The sequence below is a fragment of the Phyllobates terribilis genome, unplaced genomic scaffold, assembly GCF_046119375.1.
Source record: "Phyllobates terribilis strain yellow unplaced genomic scaffold, ASM4611937v1 Scaffold_2__4_contigs__length_985480577, whole genome shotgun sequence".
NCBI classification, from domain to species: Eukaryota; Metazoa; Chordata; class Amphibia; order Anura; family Dendrobatidae; genus Phyllobates; species Phyllobates terribilis.
Genome location: NW_027362762.1, coordinates 653,591,332 through 653,612,698, shown reverse-complemented (window position 1 = coordinate 653,612,698; position 21,367 = coordinate 653,591,332). Strand labels below are relative to the sequence as shown.

The window sequence follows — 21,367 nt, the reverse complement described above, 5'->3', positions numbered from 1 at the left end:
AATTAGTCCTTACGTGGACGTGGTTGCTGATGGGAGTAGTTGCGAGTGTGCCATGACCGGTGTAGGGCGGGAGGCATCTTCGCATGTGCCATGGACAGGGGATTGGCATGCACGCACAACAGAGGAACAAGCAGTGGTGTCACCCACAGACACTGTTTCTGGACCCTGGGGTTCGGCCCACCTAGTCGGGTGCTTTGCTGTCATGTCCTTGAGCATTCTTGTGGTGGTCAGCCTGCTAGTTTTGCTACCCCTGCTGATGCTGGCCTGGTAGATGGTGCGAATGGCCTCTTTGGGGTTATCTGCAGAGTCTTTAAAAAACAACCAGACTGGGTAAGACCTAACAGTTGTACTGGCTACTTTTGTCGTGTTGGTGTTCCGGGGAACGATTGCCTGCCTTTTCTCTGTGACCACCACACTGCTTGCTCCTGCCTGTTGTGGTGCTACACCTCCTTCCTCCTGTGTGCTGCTGTCCTCGCTCTGCATGTCACCTTGCCAGGTTGGGTCAGTGAATTCATCGTCCACCACCTCATCTTCCACTTCTGCAACCTGGTCTTCCTCCTGACTTTCTGGCAATTGTGTCTCATGATCATATTCTACCTCTTTTGACAGTAATTGCACTTTCCCAATGTTACCTTCATGTGATTGTGGCTGCTCAAATATTTGGGCATCGCTACACGCATTCTCCTCTTGCTCCACTTGAAGCTGGCCGGGTGAGATGCCTGAATCTATAAATGGAAAAGTGAACAGCTCTTCAGAGTGTCCAAGTGTGGGATCAGTTGTCTCTGGGCACTCGGCAAGGAGGATCAGGGTGAGTAATATGCGGTCCAGACTCATGGCTACTGAGACTTGACCGTGTGGAAGACAGGGTGGTGGTGCTGGTGGCAAAGTGACTGGAAGCATTATCTGCTATCCAACGAACAACCTTTTGACACTGGCCTGGGTTCAATAGTGGTGTGCTGTGGTCCCCTAGTAATTGGGACAAGTAGGTCAGGCGACAAGATGTGGGTGTTTGTTGTGGTACAATTTCAGCTTGCCCACGGCCTCGACCTCTGACTGCACCATCACCATCATGTCCACTTCCCCATCCCTTGCCACGAGCCTTGCCCAATTTAAATGGAAGATAATATTTTGCACGGTCCTACAAACGGCTGGATTTGTACCGCAGTTATATGGGATACTTCTGAAGGAAGCCCACAGTTTTATATAGCGGGCTTGTAGTTTCCTATTATTGCCAGGGACCACGTGTGAATAGCTTCACTGACACACTGCTTCCAAACTGTAAATGGAGGACAATATTTTGCACGGTCTCTGCAAATGGCTGGATTTATACCGCAGTTATATGTGATACGTCTGACGGACGCCCACAGTTTTATATAGCGGGCTTGTAGTTTCCTATTATTGCTGCCAGAAACCTTGTGTGAATAGCTTCACTTACACACTGCTACCAAACTGTAAATGGAGGACAATGATTTGCATGGTCACTACAAATGGCTGGATTTATACCGCAGTTATATGGGATACAGTTAACGGACGTTCACGGTTTTAAATAGCGGGCTTGTAGTTTCCTATTATTGCAGTGACCACGTGTGGATAGCTTCACTTACACACTGCTGCCAAACTGTAAATGGAGAACAATATTTTGCACGGTCGCTACAAATGGCTGGATTTCTACTGCAATTATATGGGATATGTCTGACGGATGCCCACGGTTTTAAATAGCGGACTTGTAGTTTCCTATTATTGCCAGTGACCACGTGTGGATAGCTTCACTGACACACTGATGCCAAACTGTAAATGAAGGACAATATTTTGCACAGTCCCCCATCTCACTCAGCCCCCCATCTGACCTATCCATCGAAATCAATGGCTGTCCACTTTCCCCAGTCACACAAGCTCGCTGCCTTGGGTTAACCCTGGACTCTAATCTCTCCTTCAAACCACATATCGAAGCCCTTTCCACTTACTGCCGACTACAACTCAAAAACATCGCCCGGATCAGCACATTCTTCAACCACAAATCTGAAAAAACACTAGTGCACGTCCTCATCATCTCCCGCCTCAACTACTGCAACCTCCTGCTCTGTGGCCTCCCCTTTAACACTCTTGCACCCCTCCAATCTATCCCAAACTCTGCTGCCCGACTAATCCACCTGCCCCCCTGCTATTCCCCGGCCTATCCTCTCTGGGCAATGAGGAGCCAGTGAAGCATTTGACAGAGACTCCAGTTCAAAACCCTAACCTTGGCATACAAAGCCATCCACAACCTGTCTCCTCCATACATCTGTGACCTAGTCTCCCGGTACATACCTGCACGCAACCTATTATCCTCACAAGATCTCCTTCTCTACTCCCTTCTTATCTCCTCTTCCCACAATCGCAAACAAGATTTCTCCCGTGCATCCCCCCTACTCTGGAACTCTCTACCTCAAATCATCAGGCTCTCGCCTACCATGGAAACCTTCAAAAGGAGCCTGAAGACCCACCTCTTCAGACAAGCCTACAACCTGCAGTAACCATCGCTCCACCACACCGCTGCACCACACCGCTGCACGATCAGCTCTACCCTTACCTACTGTATCCTCACTCATCCCTTCTGGATGTGAGCCCTCGCGGGCTGGGTCCTTTCTCCTCCTGTACTCGTTTGCCGCCACGTTTTTGTTCAAGATTTTTGTAATTGTTTCTGCTATGTATACCCCCTTTTTCACATGTAAAGCGCCATGGAATAAATGGCACTATAATAATAAATAATTAATAAGTAGTTTCTTTTAAGCCTAATGATTGTGTATCAATGTACTATACATATAAAAATTATGATCATTATCATCTGTTTGGTTTAATTGGTTACTCATAGACCTAACTATAGTACTACAAAATCCCTGACTTTGTGAAAGTGTACCTAAAAAACTTGATGCTGCATTGAAGGCATGTTCATAACACCAAATATTGATTTGATTTAGATTTCACTTTTGTTAATTTACTTAGCATTTTGTTAATTGATAAAAATAAACTATTAACACATCTATTTTTTACAACATTCTTACTTTGTAGCATGTTTTTCATATCTGCTTAACACTTTTGCACAGTACTATGATCTGCTGAGACTTGTCTCACTTTACAACACTGGCAATCCCTTACACCCTTTGCTTTCCAACATCACCGCATCAAGAGAGGAGGAAAGCTGCACTGTGTGGTATATTGTGAGCAACATTTGTCCCATACAAAGCTGATGAGACTTTTATAATTTTATCATTCTGACTACTCTTTATTCCCATCACTTTCTGTCATTAGAGTGCTGGCAGAGAAGGAGGGCTGCAGCATGCAAGCATCTTGTGAGCAGCATTTGTCATATACAGTACTCTGAAACTACTATAGGCTTCATCTTGTGAGTAGTTTTTATCACATATAGTACTCTAAAAACTATTATAGCCATCATCTTGTGAGTAGCGTTCGTTGCATGCAATGCTTTTCAAAAACAAAACAATCTGCCAGAGCACCGCCTGGTTTGTGATGCTGCATCCCGTTGGAATTCAATGCTCTATATGTTGTTCTACATGTACAAGAAGCATAAAGCGATAACGGACTACATCATGTAGCAGGCAAGCTGAAGCATGAGTTACTTTGATATCTGATATTGGCATCTGATGAGGGACTCATGAGTTGCCTAGTGAAGCTCTTCAAAGAGGCAACAAAATTTGTCTGTATGGACATGAGTGGAATCAACAATGGTATCCCCTTCACATTTATCCTGGAAAAAACACTCACCAGAATTCCAGAGGAGATGACTGAAGAACAGCAACCTGTTAATTGCTGCATGGTGTCTTTTGGGGACCCTTAATGTCTATGTTGCATGTTGCAGGATTTGGAGGTGGAGGAGCAGCAGCTGCAGCAGTTGTATGTGGATGGGAACATAGACTTGGCACACTCAATGGAAGAGTCAAACACAGTGAAAATGTTAATAATGGCAATGGCGAAGCCATGACAACCAACTGTCACAGCGGGGTGATGAAAAATAACCAATGTGACCCTCGATCATGTTAACAAACATGACAAGCTGTATGCTGGAATATTGATGGGATGATAGGTTAACATTAAGCAAAAGAATGACAAGTCACACTTTTAGACCCTTACTATAAAAGCAAAATGAGGGGATTTTTTTTGACTCTCAAAAGGGAGTCTAAATTTGCTTATTATAAAGATAAGCTGTGTTACCTGCTCTGTGAGTGGGTGTATGCCTTTCACTAGCTATGCTGAACAGCAGACGCCTCTGCGATACACACAGAAAAAATGATCTCTCGCCAGTGCCAGAATTAGAGCTACAATAAGTAGCCAGACAGCAGCAAGAGCTACAGTATATTTGACATGATGGACCAGATGTTTGATCTGCCACTGCAACAATCAGATGCACTTCAGCAAACAGAGATGCCCAGGCTGAGCAGCTTGGTTCAGTCTTACCTAGACTGTGTCCTTTCTCAGGCAGTTACTCTGTACCCTGAACCCCTGGACATATGAGTGAAATGATTAACGCAGTAGCAAGAACTGGTCCAGTTTGCTATGGGCATATTGCCCTGTCCAGCCTCAAGTGTAATGTCAGAGAGGAATTTCAGCATGCTGGAGGCTTGTCACACCTATGCAGACCAGAGTATCCAACACAAGTGTGGAAAACCTAATATTTGTCAAAAAGAATCAGGACTTTCATTCACCTATGTCTCATGCCAATGTTTAAACAGGCCATACAATCTGCCTGCCTGTCTATTGTGTGTCTCCTAAACCATTCTGCCAGTGCCTATATTTCAAGGTCAGCCTTGCATCTACTCCTTGTTCATCATGTCATCTATACTGTATTACTGATGCTGCCCGGGCTGCTGATGCTGGCTCTAAACTGCCACACATCTCCTTGCCTACCCCATTTAGCAAGCAGCTCCTGCCTCTGCCATTGCCACAGCACAGCTACGCCAGTCACACATCTCCTGACTGCTTGTCCACTGTGTTTTATAGGGATAGAGAGCTTTGCTGTTGTAAAACATACTTTTTTGAGAGTACACAAACGTCAAACAGCTCTCAAAATAGGGATAATTTTTTGAAAGGCTTGGAGACAGGGCACTGCTTTTTCATTTTGCCCTCTAAAAAAAGGGATCATTTTTGCATGACTTTATAAAAAGCTTTTATAATGGCTTACTAATTTTGTAAATTGAAAACCTGTTGTGGTTCCCAAAAAAGGATAATTGTTTTTACTCATAAATAAAAAGTCATTTTTTTCTTCATATTCAAATAATACACCTGTTTTGTCTGCCTATATATAGGGATAATTTTGGGACAGCTTGTCAAAAAGCTATTTCTACTGAATTTAGCAAAGAGTAAAGCTCTTGATATGCTCCAACAGATAATTTTTGCACTCCCTATGTGAAAAAACAAGGCTTCTGCCGTTTGCATCACCTGTGTATACACACCAGCAAGGCAGGCACCTGCCTCTAAAAGGGAATTATTTTTGGACATTTGTACAATTTAACTAGACTACAATGTCTGAAAACACACTGTGGAGGTAAATAGGCTGCTGGTTACCATTACTTGTTATATGTTTTCCCCTAGCTAGATAGGTTAAAGTCACTTGGATGTAAGTAAAGCTGGGTTTGTATTAGAGTTCAAAACAAGTCCTAAGAACGCTAATAGTGCTATACATGTATTTTCCAATCAATTAGTGGTTTTTCAAAATTGCAATTTGTGGCAAATTTATTTGCCTCAAATCTAATATTTTTGAAAAACTCAGTGAAAGTCTGCAAATTCTAATTTTAAATTACCCACTCATCTTTACACTGTGTGCAAAAATATTAAGCAATTTGTATTTTTGAATAATTTTATTATTGAGTTCCTACAGTGCTTTCAGTTAATCCAAAAGGTTACTGAAATATTTAAAAGGTATCTGTCAGTAGGATCAACCCTCTTAAGCCATCTACATGGGCATGCAGGTCATAGAAAGTTGAGTAAAATGATACCTTGATATCTGCGATCCAATGTCTCAATCCAGAGAAATCCATGTTTTTCTTATATGCAAATGAGCTTTTAAGAACTATGGGCTGGACATTGATCTGGATAAAAATCTGACTCCAATGCTTATTTTAAATAAAAGAAGGCATTACAAATGTGAGACATGTAATTAACAGTCATAAGCCTTAAAGTTGGTCAGTTTCTTAGTCTTTTGACAATCAACTTTTTGGGCAGCACTAACCACAGACTGCCAGACACAATTTTCAGAGAGGTGTACTGTTTTCCTTCACCGTTAATCTCTCATTTAAGAAGGGCACACAAGTTCTCAATGGGGTTTACGTCAGGTTAGGAAGGGGGCCATATCATTATTTTTTCACCTTTAAGGCGTTTACTGGCTAGCCAATCAGTACAGGACTTTGATACATGTGATGAAGCATTGTCCTGCATAAAAATCATGGTTTTCTTGAAAAATGCAGACCTTTCCCTGTACCACTGCTTGAAGAAAGTTTCTTCTAAAAACTGGCAGTAGTTTTGGGAGTTGATTTTGAGTTCATCTATAACCCGAAAGGTCCAACTAGCACACCTTTAATCATTCCTGCCCATAGCAGTACCCCACTTAAATCTTACTTGTGTCTGAGTCAAAGTGTAGGTCTGTGCTTGCTGCTGATCCAGTCATGGACCCATCCATCTGTTCCATCAAGAATCACTCTCATCTCATCAGTTCATAACACCTCTGAAAATTCTGTCTTCAGATATTTCTTGGCCTAAGTCTTGACATTTTAACTTGTGTCTTGTTGAGTGGTGGTCAGGTTTCAGCCTTCCTTACCTGGGCCATGTCTCTGAGCATTGAACATCTTGCACTTCTGGACTCTCCAGGGAGGTTACAGTTCTGAAATATGACAGCACTGGAGACTAATGGGTTCCTGATTGCTTCATGTTTGATTCTAGTCTGAGGCATCTCCAAACAGGCTGGTTATACTAACAGACAATAATACTGGTGAATGTTATTCAGCACTCTGCTGAAGTCACATAGCGTTACTTGTAGACCTTTGTCCCAAGCCTTTAAGTGTATCATTTTTCTACTATAACATGTCTGTGTTCTGTGTTCAAGAAATGGTTCTTGTAAACTAATGACCATTTATATTTTGGTTTGGGTATGCGCAAAAGTCTCATAGCAGTGTGCCAGAATATAGACTTAAATATTGCATCCTTTGGGGAGCAAGCCAATTTTCTATTACTATGGTGCTTTGGCTACATATTTCTTGTATCTCTTATCCTTATCTATCTCTTTTTAATTGTAACTATTATTCTAAATACATTTCTTTATTATTCAAATCTCCAATGAAGAGCACATCTTTGCTGGGATTGCAAATTTCCATATCACAGCGATCATTCTGCCTTTATCATTTATGTCAGCCAGTGTAAAGATACTGGTAAACAAGTGTCAAACAACTTGAATATAGTTGATTGGCGCTCAGTTAATGATCTGAAATCGGCTCATGTAAATACATCATAAATGTCTGTGTGATGGTGCAATATGTTAGCATTTGGTACCCTACTTATAATTTTACCGAGGGTCAAACTTTGTCTAAAACCGGCCCTATCTATGGAGATTGTATGGCTGTGTACTTGTTTGCAATAGGTCTGGATAAAGTGCTTAAACTTAATAATTAGTAAGAGCATCCAGATACTTTTGGCAATACATATTCTAATTTCAACACTACTATAGTTAAAATAAACACCTAATTGAAGAATTTGATGTTAAACTGCACATTGTGTATGTATGCCATACAATACATATGATAAAAGGAATAAAATTAATTGCCAACAATCAATGTGGCAGCATTTATCATTTAAAAGTATTGCTGTTCAAGAATTGCATATTGGATAGTGGATCCCAATTTATGCTGGACCTTGTAGACCAGAATTACACTAGTGTATTTCCTGGTTCGTATACGGACCGCAATGCCTAGACTGAGTACGGGTTTCCCGACCCGAACTTACATCCTTATAAACACTTATGAGACTGTAAGTTCAGGTGAGAAGGACCGGCTGTCAGACCATGCCTTCCAATCTGTATATGCACCGTGAAATATGCTTGTGTAATCCTGGTCTGAGAAAGACATAAATTTGACATTTTATATATTTATTCTCAATTTGTCTTAAAGGCGTTTATTTTGCTAATTATATGTTTAACGTTTTTCATCCTTTATATATTTATATAATTATACATTTATATTATATATTTAAAGTCTATTTAATTACTTTTGCATCTTCATGTACAATACTTTCATCTTCATATTACATAAAAACCTTGGCCCCTTAACTCTATTTTGCTTCTGTTTTAATAAAAACCTAAAGAAACACCTAAATATTTTTTATGCTATTAATTGTAAATTTCCTTTTAAATGACTGTCCTCAGCTTTCTAACAAACACACTTTTACAGCCATCATTTAAATGTGATTTAGAAAAGATTTTAATTCATTGGATGGGATGTCATCTTTTTATTTTGTGGAGCCCACAAAGGAAAGGTCGTTTTCATGTCAAGTGGGGTGTGGAGACCAGCTGAGAAACTGCATAGATGAATTGTGCCAATTTTTCCATCCAATACCCGTTAAAATTCTTATATGGGTAGGAAAGAGACGACATATGGTGCCTCACTCAAGAGGCTTCCATTCAGAGAAAAAGGCATGATGACCCCATTGTCACCTTCTGCTTTCCACTCTGAAAGACATCCTCTGCACTTAGGGATGAAGCTATGGAGATGCTCTGTGGTTCGCACCTTCATTGAAACATAGATCATCTCAATGTTTCTTGTAAACTACACATCCACTGCTGACTAATTGTCTCATTGAACTATGACACTGACTATGCATAGATCAATGTACTGCTCTTCTGACAAATCATAATGTTGTAAAAAGTAAAATATGCTAAATTAATCCCCACATGCCACAGAAAACTGAACAAACAAAGGCATATAGTGAAATATGCTAACTAACATGGCTACATTATATCTGTATTAGTCCATATTCTCACTAAAATGTACATTTTTTCATACATATATTAATTGTGCAATGCGATCCCACAAATTGTGAAGCTTTGATTGAAATTAATCTATTTGGAGTCAGTGATTTATATTGTATGTAATCCAAGGATTAAAGCCTATGTATTTTTGACGAGTAATAATACTGAGACAAAATTCACATAGATCACTGTTCTACATGTTTTTTTCTTTGCTTTTTTTGATGTAAAAATACAGTGAAATGTAAAACAAATCCTTGCGTAAAATCTATCTTTTCCCATTAATTAAAAGTGCATTTTTGAACATTTTTAGGACATTTTAGGACATTTTTAATTACAGTATGCAGGGACACAAATATAGGAGATATAGTGGTATGTTGCTGCTGGCTTAGGTCGAGGAAAGCATAAACTAAATTAACCCATCATACCTTGCTTGCAACTGATACTTGAGTCCCAAATTCAACAATATAGTTGTGGGAGATTGTATAGTAAAAGATAAAATGCTGAATGTATAGATTTACTTTTAGTACTTTACTTTTAATTTTACTAACATAAAAACCATCATGGCTGTACTAAGTGGACAATGTAGATGTTATCCTCTGAAGATGCCAAAAACCAACGGAATGCATAGGGCAAGCTCATAGTTGAAACCCACCATTTCAAAGTCAAAAAACAATCTTATCCTCAAAAGTGAAATGAAGACAATGATAGAACGATGTAATGCAAACAATTCAACTTTACTGAACACAATGCTTAAAGGGGTTGTCCACTACTCCAACAATCACTTCTTAATCACTATATTTCACTGATGTAAAATAATAAGAACTATATTAACCTCCTTTCCAGCAATGTTAACGCCTGCTCTCCTGGGGCTTGCATGACATCGGCTACATGGTTTCTGTGACATAACAATCAGTGGCCACTTCCCTTGGACAAAAGTGACACCTGAAAAAAGTTAGCGCATGCTGCTCCTCTCTGACTTCCTCCGTATGTCAGTTATGTCCAAAGGAGGCGAAAGTGAAAAGGCTGCTGATTGGCTACAGGACTCTTGTGACATAACAATGTCACGTGAACCCCAGGAGAACAGATGTAGACATTGCTGGGACAGTGCTCACACCAGAGGTGAGTATAGCTATTATTATTTTACATGAGGGAAACATAGTAATTGAGAAGGGGTTAACTGAGTAGTGGGCAACCTCTTTAATGGATTCAGATTACATAATAATTATATTGCTGAATTAAAGGTGTTGTCTAGGTTTGTCTCTCTTTTTTTCCTGTTTTTTTTTCTCCTTTTGTATCTTTCACTATTCAATCCCTATCTCTTTCTTGCTCTTCTTTTGCTGAACTATGGTGTTTGGCTTTATGATCTCTATTATACTGACAGATGATGACCTATCTGGATAAATGCCTACTATATACGGTATTTATGTTGATGTGTTTAAAGTGTTGATATCAATAAAAGTTGGTTATGTGAAAAATTTGAAAATTGTGATGTATTAAAAAATTGGACATTAAAGTAACTGAAAAAAAAATAAACAAAAATATTTTTTCCAACATGCACAGTTTGTGAGGTAGACAGTTGTGTTTAAATTTCCTGATTATAGAGATTTTTCTTTAGGCTCTAAAGGGAACATAACAGCTGATAAATGCAGCTCCATCCACTAGAAACGTGTATCGGGCAGCGGTTGCATGCGGTGGCATTTCAGGGAAAAACATACTTTAGGAGCCAGCTGGGAACCAATCCTCACGGGACATTAGTTGGACAGCCAGATCCTTGGTGGCTTCTCCACACCCGCTGTCAGTGACTGACAGGTTTCAACATATCCACACATGCAGCGAGAGACATGTCAATCAATGAAACTAGGCAGAGAGAAGCCACCAGGAACTGACCTGTCTGAAAAAGCTCTGGTGCGGCTTGGTCTCTAAACAGATTTTACAGTATGTTTTTCTTTGAAATGCCAGAGCTTTTCTGAGTCAAACATACATGGCTCAAATCGTGCAATTTCTGATACATGCAGTACATTAATCAGAAAGCATATATCCACTGGCAGGTTTCATGTAAAGGAAAAAAATGATGTCTTGCCAGTCTCACACTGCAAGAAGCACACTTTTTATGGCACACAAGCCTTGGATTAAGAATTTTTGTTTAGCAAAAAAAAAAATTTGCACTTAGGGGTTTACTGCCCTCTCTGTTTGCAGTGTGGGAAGAATAAAAAAGGCTGCTATTAGGGTGCTGTTACTGCAGTATATCTCAGATTAATCAATTCACAGTCACACTGAATGACTATACATCTGTCCTTCTGTCCCTATGCTGAAAAAGCCTAAAATGCTGCTGCTTGCCCGGCCCCCATCTTTTATTATGTGGTAGCGGTGGGACAGTATGGGCAATCCTTTATGAGCATGCCTGATGTCATCAGCTTGTTTTCAGAATCTTTAGCATTGTGTGAAATGCCAACGGGAATTTTTTTTTCTATGAATCTTGCAATTGGAATCATAAAGTGATTGAATTTGCTGGGACCTGTGATTTCAGGAAATTTGACTCAAAGACAGTCCTCTGGGGATAAAACCATGCATCTGACGCGCCCCCTGGGACATATTCCTTTTTGAGGGGAATACCCGGCACCGGATCAGATGGGGGGTTGTAGTCTCCGAGCGGCTGTGACCCGGTCCCGTGCCCAGGGCGTCAAGCTCAGGGTTATGTGGCAGTCTTTACTGATGTTATTAAAGTTCGTTGTGTCGACTACGCCACCCGTTGTGATGCGGTCACTGTGGCCGCCGCTGCAGCAGGGTCCGCTGAGGCTGATGGTGGATGCGCAGCTTGGTGGGATAACCCCCAACGGGAGGGGTATAGCCTCAGAGGGGACAGGCGCAGAGGATGGGGGTTGTGGTGGTGCGGTGCAGCCGGTAATGATGACAGACTCGGGTAGTGCAGTTAAGGGTCTTTACTTACTGCAGATGTTCCTGGTCACTCTAGCTCCAAGTGACCTCCCGAGCCGTGCTGCGTCCACCAGGTCCTGGATCCGGCCAACCCCCAAACAAGTCCGGAGCGTGGCCCTGAGCTCTCCCTCTGTCCTTACTTCAGCCGTCCCCACCAGTGATTCACCTAAGTCCAGCTCCCTCGGGCCTTCTGTTGGGCAACCTTTGGCCTTAGGTTCCCTGACCCTTCCTGTGGTGTGCCTTCAGGGTGAATGTAGTGGGTGACCGTGACAGACACTGCCCACGGTCTCCGGTCTCTGGCTGGGGAATGTCTTTGCCCCCACCAGCTTGGGTTCCGGTACCCTCTTGCTGACTCCTCACCCGGTGTTCTTATTTGGGTTCTTGGGTCCCTTCTTTGTCCCCCTCTGGGTCTTTCTTCACTCCACTCTCTCTCTCTCCAGGGCTGCTGTTTCCTGCTCTCTGCATCTGACTTGTCCTCTGCAGCTGACTGACTGACCCTGATTCTAAGTTGGTGCCCTCCTTATATATCCCTCTATGTGTGAGCTCAGGTGACCAGCACCCAATGAGCTCCTACCACTACCCAGACTGCTCCCCCTATCTGCCCCTACACTACATGGGATGTTCCTCCCCCCTCCCACTCCAGCCAGGAACAGGCTCGGTCGCACCTGCACATTTCTAAGTGGGAGTGCCGTCGGCCTGCTCCTCTGGAATGGGATGTATGTAGTGCATGCAGTCTATCTGAGCTCAGTTCCACACTCCATCCTTACCCGGGAGTGGAATATCACACCTCTGGGTTGAGGTGCAATACTCCTGTAGCAGCCGAATCCTCAGGGTGCTACATTCCCCCCTGGTAAACCACAGCACGTCCTCGGGCTGCAAAGACAAAAACACCAAAACATACAAATTTTTATAAACATATAAAACATATAAAATATTATATATATATAACTTTTTCATATAGACATCATTATAACATTCTCGTCGTCTCTTTCTTTCTTCCTCCTCTGGTCACCGTGCAACTCGTGACCAGGTAAAGTGCGACAGTCTTTTGATAAGCAGTTTCTCATAAAACCAGTAGGGGGCGCCTTAGGAAGCGCAACTATGTACAGGGAAGTTTTGGCCGTTCTCAGTCCCCGGCCAAGTAAAGGGAATGGGATGGCTGCTCACAGTCCTCAGCCTGGTTTGGGTAGGGGACACACGGGTTAAACTGTTCACTGGTCCCAACGGGGACTAAACTTTAAAGCAGCCACGGTTACTTGGGTACCCCGACAGGTAACTATTTACATCTCCTTTGTACTATTTCAGTCATAGTACCTTCTAGCCTTGAACCCGTCCGGGTCTTCTGGCTCCTCCTCCCTACACCACAACTCCTCCTCTGTCAGGCGATGCACGTGGAGGGCGTAAGGTCCCTTGGCACACTTGTGCCGGGTGAACGTTACCTCGTCACCGACGTAGAGGTCACGGCCTTTGTGACCCTCTGGCAGGTGAGACTCGACATCCCGTCGGGTAACGAAGACGTCACCCATGGTGTTCCGGTCCTTTATGAAGCCCCACCCATGCTGCGCATTAAACTTTATTACCGTCCCGATGGTACGGGGACGATCTGCTGCACGGGGGTCCCTTCTGGTCCGACTCTTTTGCTCCGCGCTGCGGGTCCGGGCCCATTGCTCTCTGGCCCGCCTCTCCTCCCGCTCTCTCTTGAACTCTGCCAGCTGTTGACGGCAACACTCGGTACGCTCTGCTGCAGCTGCCCGAGTCTCTCCGGTGAACCCCATCAAATCTTCTCCCGTGGGGTCCCACACGAACTGGGCTTCCTCGAGTGGAGGCGAGACCCGAGTCACGGGCTTTGGAGCCGGGATCAGGGGCTCACACAGGGGACCTAACTTCTTTTGTCGCTCCAGTTCCAAGAATTCTTTGGGCCAGATGAAGGGCCGCCCGTCCGGCCACGTTAGCTGGCTGAAGGGGTCCTCTCCCAGATTTGGCACCCTTGATGTTACGGGTGCGGGCGCGATGGTGGGGGCGCCCAGGTTGCCCAGGCCTTGCGGCCAGGCCGGGGGCATCTGGAAGGTAAATGGAACTGTTAACACGGCGGCACCCTGGGCCACCTGGCCTTGCGACCAGGCCGGAGGCTCCGCGGAGGTAGATGGCTCTGCTGGGGATGCGGCGCCCGGAAACGCTAGGCCTTGCGACCAGGCCGGAGGCTTCCCTTCCTTCGCCACGCTCCGGGTCACGACGCGTGACGTCACTGGGGTCGCGACGGCGGCTTCCGGTCGGGGCCTAGTCGGTGGCGGTGTCATGGCGGTCTCGGGTACGGCAGGGGGACTTTCGGGCTCTGCGACGGGGAGCTGGGGCAGGTAAGTGGTCTTCCGGTATGGGGTATAGGCGTCCCCCTTACCTGCTGCCATACGTCTCGCTCCCTCTTCTGCGCCGTCTCCGGCCTTGGGTCCTCCCGCGTCATCCGCAGAGGTAGTCGATGTCTTCTTCCAAGGGAGCGGGTTCCGTGGACGGATTCCAGCTTGCTGGGCCATCTCCCGGCCCCACTCCGCCAGGATCTCCCTCTGCACTCGGGCCATCCTTCCCGCGAGGCCCTCCAGGGCACTCCGCGCGCACTCCCGATCTCGGGGAAGCTGCGCCAGGATCTCCGCTAAGCCTAGCGGGGTTGTTGACTCCAGCAGGCTCCTGACCATCGGGTCGGTGCTGCTCTGCTCTGCTTCCGGCAGGCTCCTGGCCAGCGGGCCGGTGCTGCTCTGCTCTCCTCCTTCTTCCTTTTGCAGGCTCCTGGCCAGCGGGCCGGTGCTGCTCTGCTGCCGCTCCATTCCCGGGTCTACTCTTTCTCTCCTCGACTCCGGGTGCTCTTGCTCTGGACACCTCGCCTCCGGGTGCGCTCGTTCTAGACTGCTCCAAGCGACACCCATCTTTGCTCTTTTCTTTCGTCTCCTCCCACTTCGAGGGCGGTCCCGGGGCAACTCGGTGACTGTCAGCTCCAGGGGTAGTTCTTTCACGCTGACAGACACCTCCAGCATCACAGTCTCTGTTGGTGGGGGCGGTTTCCACTTTTGGCGCCATTTTCTGTCCTGGCCCACGATGGGAGGTGGCCTCTTGCCCTCCTTTGGTACGCCCATAATGGCGTCCACTGCTCTTCCAAGGCGGGAAATCTACGGTTTTGGCGGGAAGCGTCGCCCAGTGGCGGGAAACTCTGCAGATGGCGGGAACAAGTTGGAAATGGCGGACAATCGGCGGGAAACGACTGGTGATGGAGTCCGATGGCGTGGACCCTCCGGAACCGGCGGGAGACTTCTTTCTGAGGTAAACTTGCACTTTTCTTCAGGCACGCAGTACCCGGGTGTTGCGGGCACGTAATCCTGCCGACTACGCCAAAGTTGACGCGCCCCCTGGGACATATTCCTTTTTGAGGGGAATACCCGGCACCGGATCAGATGGGGGGTTGTAGTCTCCGAGCGGCTGTGACCCGGTCCCGTGCCCAGGGCGTCAAGCTCAGGGTTATGTGGCAGTCTTTACTGATGTTATTAAAGTTCGTTGTGTCGACTACGCCACCCGTTGTGATGCGGTCACTGTGGCCGCCGCTGCAGCAGGGTCCGCTGAGGCTGATGGTGGATGCGCAGCTTGGTGGGATAACCCCCAACGGGAGGGGTATAGCCTCAGAGGGGACAGGCGCAGAGGATGGGGGTTGTGGTGGTGCGGTGCAGCCGGTAATGATGACAGACTCGGGTAGTGCAGTTAAGGGTCTTTACTTACTGCAGATGTTCCTGGTCACTCTAGCTCCAAGTGACCTCCCGAGCCGTGCTGCGTCCACCAGGTCCTGGATCCGGCCAACCCCCAAACAAGTCCGGAGCGTGGCCCTGAGCTCTCCCTCTGTCCTTACTTCAGCCGTCCCCACCAGTGATTCACCTAAGTCCAGCTCCCTCGGGCCTTCTGTTGGGCAACCTTTGGCCTTAGGTTCCCTGACCCTTCCTGTGGTGTGCCTTCAGGGTGAATGTAGTGGGTGACCGTGACAGACACTGCCCACGGTCTCCGGTCTCTGGCTGGGGAATGTCTTTGCCCCCACCAGCTTGGGTTCCGGTACCCTCTTGCTGACTCCTCACCCGGTGTTCTTATTTGGGTTCTTGGGTCCCTTCTTTGTCCCCCTCTGGGTCTTTCTTCACTCCACTCTCTCTCTCTCCAGGGCTGCTGTTTCCTGCTCTCTGCATCTGACTTGTCCTCTGCAGCTGACTGACTGACCCTGATTCTAAGTTGGTGCCCTCCTTATATATCCCTCTATGTGTGAGCTCAGGTGACCAGCACCCAATGAGCTCCTACCACTACCCAGACTGCTCCCCCTATCTGCCCCTACACTACATGGGATGTTCCTCCCCCCTCCCACTCCAGCCAGGAACAGGCTCGGTCGCACCTGCACATTTCTAAGTGGGAGTGCCGTCGGCCTGCTCCTCTGGAATGGGATGTATGTAGTGCATGCAGTCTATCTGAGCTCAGTTCCACACTCCATCCTTACCCGGGAGTGGAATATCACACCTCTGGGTTGAGGTGCAATACTCCTGTAGCAGCCGAATCCTCAGGGTGCTACACATCCTTATTAGGGCCATTAAGATTTTTCTTCTTATAAACTCTGTAAATTGCAGACTAAGTTTGCACATTTGGCAAGAATATTCTTTTCATTTTGTCCCTTGTCAATAAATCAGGCATCAGGTTATGACTTAAAAAATAACTAAACCTTTGATAAAATGTTTTATATATATTTTTTTATCCTCTTAAAGGTGTTTTTACCTTTCAGATAATTTTACCATGGTAACTGTTTGCTAAAAAATACTAAACTGTGCTATTACCTTCCCCAGGTCCTCTGTTGAGTCTCCGCCTCTGATTCCGATCTTTGGCATTAGCTGTAGCACTGACATCATGATGACAGAACAGCAGCCAATCAGTAAACTTAGTGACTCTAAAGGGGCGTTTTGTCTACATTGGCAGTGCTTATAAGGGCCCTTATTTGCTGACATGCTCTTAATGTTATGTCAGTGTTGGAGCTTTATCAACAAAAGGAGACATAATTATGGTGTAAATTGCATGAAAAAAACTGCTCTCTCATTTGATGGCCACTTGTACAGTTGTGTGCTTGTAGGGTTAATTCTCTGAACACTGCATTTAATAGAGTGATCAAAATTAATATAGTTCAAGTGCACAGTCCATAAACTTTGATAGTGTCTCTTTAAGAGTACTACTTTAACTTGGAAAATTTGCAGCAACTTTACAAGTTAGAGTTTTTATTTTTAGTGTCTCCAGCACTGTATTTCACTTGCAGGAGGGATATAGCTAAAGATAACAATACAGAGAAAAACAAGAGAGCACTCACCGGTGTAAAAAATCCTCCTTTACTTCATCCGTTAAAAATCCATAGCAGGGGGGTCGGTGGTACACATTAAAGTCTTTTAATGTGTACCACTGACCCCCCTGCTATGGATTTTTAATGGATGAAATAACGGAGGATTTTTTAGACCGGTGAGTGCTCTCTTGTTTTTCTCTGTATTGTTACTTGTTGCACTCACTTCTTGCATTTGGAGTAGCACCTGGTCTCCACAGGGCGAGGTGCCTCAGCTTACCTTAAATAAATAGGAACTCATTACAGACCATAACAGTACTTGGTGCTGGCTTTCTCTTCTTCCCAATTTGGATATAGCTAAAGATGCTGATCACTTAACAGTTAGTAATTGTATCTAGGGGTAATATTTCTTCTTGCAGAGAGTGACGTGTTGAGCACGTCAGATGAGGAGACTTTTAAAGCCGCAATAATCCTCTGGGAAATATGCAAATTGTCTCTTCAGGGAGGAAGAAGACTAGAACTCTAGTGCCACCTACAGGAAGTAGCAATCCTAAAAGTCAATAGTGACCCTTTAACAAGCCTTATCACATGACTTAGTATAAAAGCCAAGACCAGAAACTCAATTTGCAGACACTGTGTTTCAGGGTACTGCCCCTCATCAGTGCAAAGTGTGAGTTCTGGCTTGGCTGGATGAAAGGCGTCAGACCGGTATCTAGGGGTAATATTGTTGTCAGAGGTATTACTCCACTTTTACGGACTCACAATAAAACATACAAAAACAAAACCAAAATGGATTTTCCTGGGCAATATGTTAAGGAACATCCTTTCCAGGGTAATGACTTGTACATAAGGCAAAATAAATAACCAAAAACAAAAATGCTCCTTGGGCTATGTTCACACGTTTTTGATGTGTTTTTGTACTTTATACTTTTGCAATACTTTCAACCGTGACAAATGCATTCACTGGGAAATGTCATTTTAACATTTTACAACCTTATCTGGCTATGTGGTGTGTGAAACTTTATCAGACACATCCTGGTTCATTTATGAAGGAGGGATTGTGAAAGTCACAAACACTATTTTTACAGCCTTACTATTCTTAAAGGGCCATCAGTCGGCTATACTTTGTTGTTGCCATGATTAAAGAATGGTTCTCCTATACTGTTATTGCGTATGCAGTGACTGCAAGGGCTGCCAAAAACTTGGACAGACCCCAATACCCCTTCGAAGAGACATAGAGGAGGGTCTCAGAAATTTTTTTTCCCATTATAAAGGAGTGGGTCTCCTATAGTGGTAATGCAGTGACTATAAGGGCTGCCAAAATTTGGGAAAAAGCCCACTAACAATTTAAAGTCACATAGAGCTGGGTCACAGTAATGACATGTTCCCATTAGAAAGGAGAGGGTCTGCTATACAGTTATAGGATATTCAGTGAGTCCAACGGCTGCCAAAATTTAAGAAAAAACGCCGCTAACAATTTAAAGACACATAGAGCTGGGCCACAGTAACGACATGTTCCTATTAGAAAGGAGAAGGTCTGATATCCAGTTACAGGGTATGCAATGAGTCCAACGGCTGCCAAAAATTTGGAAAAACCCCACTAACAATTTAAAGATGCATAGAGCTGGGCCACAGTAAAACATGTTCCCATTGGAAAGGAGAGGGTCTGCTATACAGTTATAGGGTACGCAGTGAGTTCAACGGCTGCCAAAATTTAGGAAAAACCCTACTAACAATTTAATGACACATGGAGCAGGGCTACAGTAACGAGTACGACATGTTCCCATTAAAAAGCAGTGGGCCTTCCATTCTGTTTGCCTAAGGCTGCCAAAAATGTGGAGGAATGCAAGTGTCCATTGCAAGAGACGTAGAGGTCGGAGGGCCTCCTGAAAACAATGTTCCCATTATTAGGAAGTGGGTCTCCCATACTGTTTGCCTATGCAGTGAATGCAACGGCTGTCAAAAATTTGGAGACACTCCAATGCCCCTTGACACACTGATAGCAACACCGCAGAAGAAATGCTAGCACAGGCTTCCAGCATCCATTGTTTCAGATGCTGCATATCTCGTATCTTCACAGCATAGACAATTGCATTCAGATGACCCCACTATCTTTGTACCCCATATACCACACCATACCATCAAGATACAAGATGTGCAGCATCTAACACAATGGATACTGGAAGCCTGTGCTAGCATTTCTTCTGCGGTGTTGATATCAGTGTGTCAAGAGGTTTGCATTGACAATCCAACACAATGGGCAGCACTTTGAACACATTTTATAAGTGGTCATAAACTTGTAAAAAACTCATAAAAGAATAAAGTTACGTTAAAACCAAGCACACCATTGTTTTTCTTATGAAATTCTCAATAAGTTTGATGTGTCACATGACCCTCTTCCCATTGAAAAAAATAAAGTTGGATCCAAAATGGCCAGCTTCAAAATGGCCACCATGTTCACCACCCATCTGGAAAACTTTTCCCCCTCCCATATACTAATGTGCCACAAACAGGAAGTTGATATCACCAACTATTCCCATTTAATTTAGGTGTATCCATATAAATGGCCCACCTTGTACATGGGGGTGTGTGAATAGATGTTACGAGGGTCCTGATTTGGAAGGAAATTTTGTATGTGGAGGGAAAAAAAAAGAAAAAAGGGGTAGTTAGATAAGTGAGGTGAGGCAATAGACCAGTCTAAAGAAATATGTTTTTGGGCACGCTTAAAACTGTGGGTATTGGGGATTTCCATCAACCAACTGCGAAGATTCGTTTTCATTGCATTATTATCCTTATTTTCACTCTGTCAGCCTTTTCCCAGCTTATACCAACACTATGTCCCCCTCCGCCTGCTGCTGCTCATTCATCTCCAAGTCCTCATGCATGTAATATAGACCTTGCTGGTCCTCAACAGACACAGGCTATGAACACGTGCAAGTTACTGTTCTTCTATCATCTTGTCTTGTATGCTGGTAAGTGCAGGTTAAATATGAGGGGCTTACATAATTAATTCAATACTATTCCCTACAGACAAACTTGATTGCCGCTTCAAAGTGATTGAGTAGGCGATACATATCCCTCATCAACTGCCAATAGCAGATCTCTAAGTCACCCATGTTCCAGTTCGACTGTTGCATGATATAGTCATTGATTTACAATGCACATATGGGTGCTCAAAAATGCACCGTCGAATTTTAGAGAAGTCTTGGAAATGAGAATAAAGAAAAGGACGTCTTGTAGGGTAATGTATAGAGAGGTACATAAGGATGTATAATAGGGCCAGGATGTAAACGACTTTGTATGTCATTATGAGAAGCTTAGAACATATTCATATGACTGGGCCATGAAGTTTGCTTGAGAGTAAGTTATGGAGAAGGTTTTTGCTGTAGGATAAGTCATTTAGGAGAGGGAGTTACAAGTATAGGTTGACTTTTTACATGTGAAAGCAGCTGATTAGAGGTAGCAGAATGTGCTATAGGATGCACATGCCAGTCTTAATAAAGGGCTTGCTGGAGTATGATGCGCCTCACCAGTAATACTATTCCAGTCAAGGACTGGAGTATCATTTTTGGTATAAGAAACAACAACATTTTTTATTAAATGGAGTGAACAGCCTGAAAGTGGGCAAATTTTAGAATTAAAAAACGCTATCAAATATTTGTTAAAGAAAAGAATGAGAATATAGTGGAATAAAGCCTTATTAGAAAGTTATCTAGCCAAGGATTTAATCCCTAGAGGTCTACATGTCAAAATTATTGCATAATTTCCGGTAGAAGATATTACTTTTAGGTCCAGGTGGGAAGAAGCATGCAATGTATGCTCCAACTCATTCATTGAATTGCTTATTGTTAACAATAAGAAGAGTTTAGAAATCTTGGAAGAAGAGATTGAAACAACCCGAAGAAAATTGCTCTCATCTACCATTATGGAACAGTTTAAAATGGATGTGGTCAAGTTGTTACTCATGAGGGAGAAAGAGGTGCAAGAAGGCAAGGCAAAAAAGTTCCAGTGGGACTTACATGACTTTCAAAGCTATACTGTCTATAGATGGCAACGAGGACAGACCAGAGAACATTCCATACATAGGCCCTCCTCCA

At 44.2% G+C, this 21,367-nt stretch overlaps 1 long non-coding RNA gene across 2 annotated transcripts in view; it reads left to right on the top strand.

Moving 5' to 3' along the window:
• The window catches only part of LOC141252919 (uncharacterized), an 85,632-nt gene that overhangs the window by 15,890 nt on the left and 48,375 nt on the right, over positions 1 to 21,367 (top strand). The window contains exon 2 of one of the 2 annotated variants that reach the window (XR_012314152.1): positions 3,289 to 3,382. The exons of the other annotated variant lie outside the window; for it this stretch is intronic. This is a non-coding gene — a long non-coding RNA (uncharacterized lncRNA). The remainder of the gene's footprint in view (positions 1 to 3,288; positions 3,383 to 21,367) is intronic. 2 annotated transcript variants of the gene reach the window in all.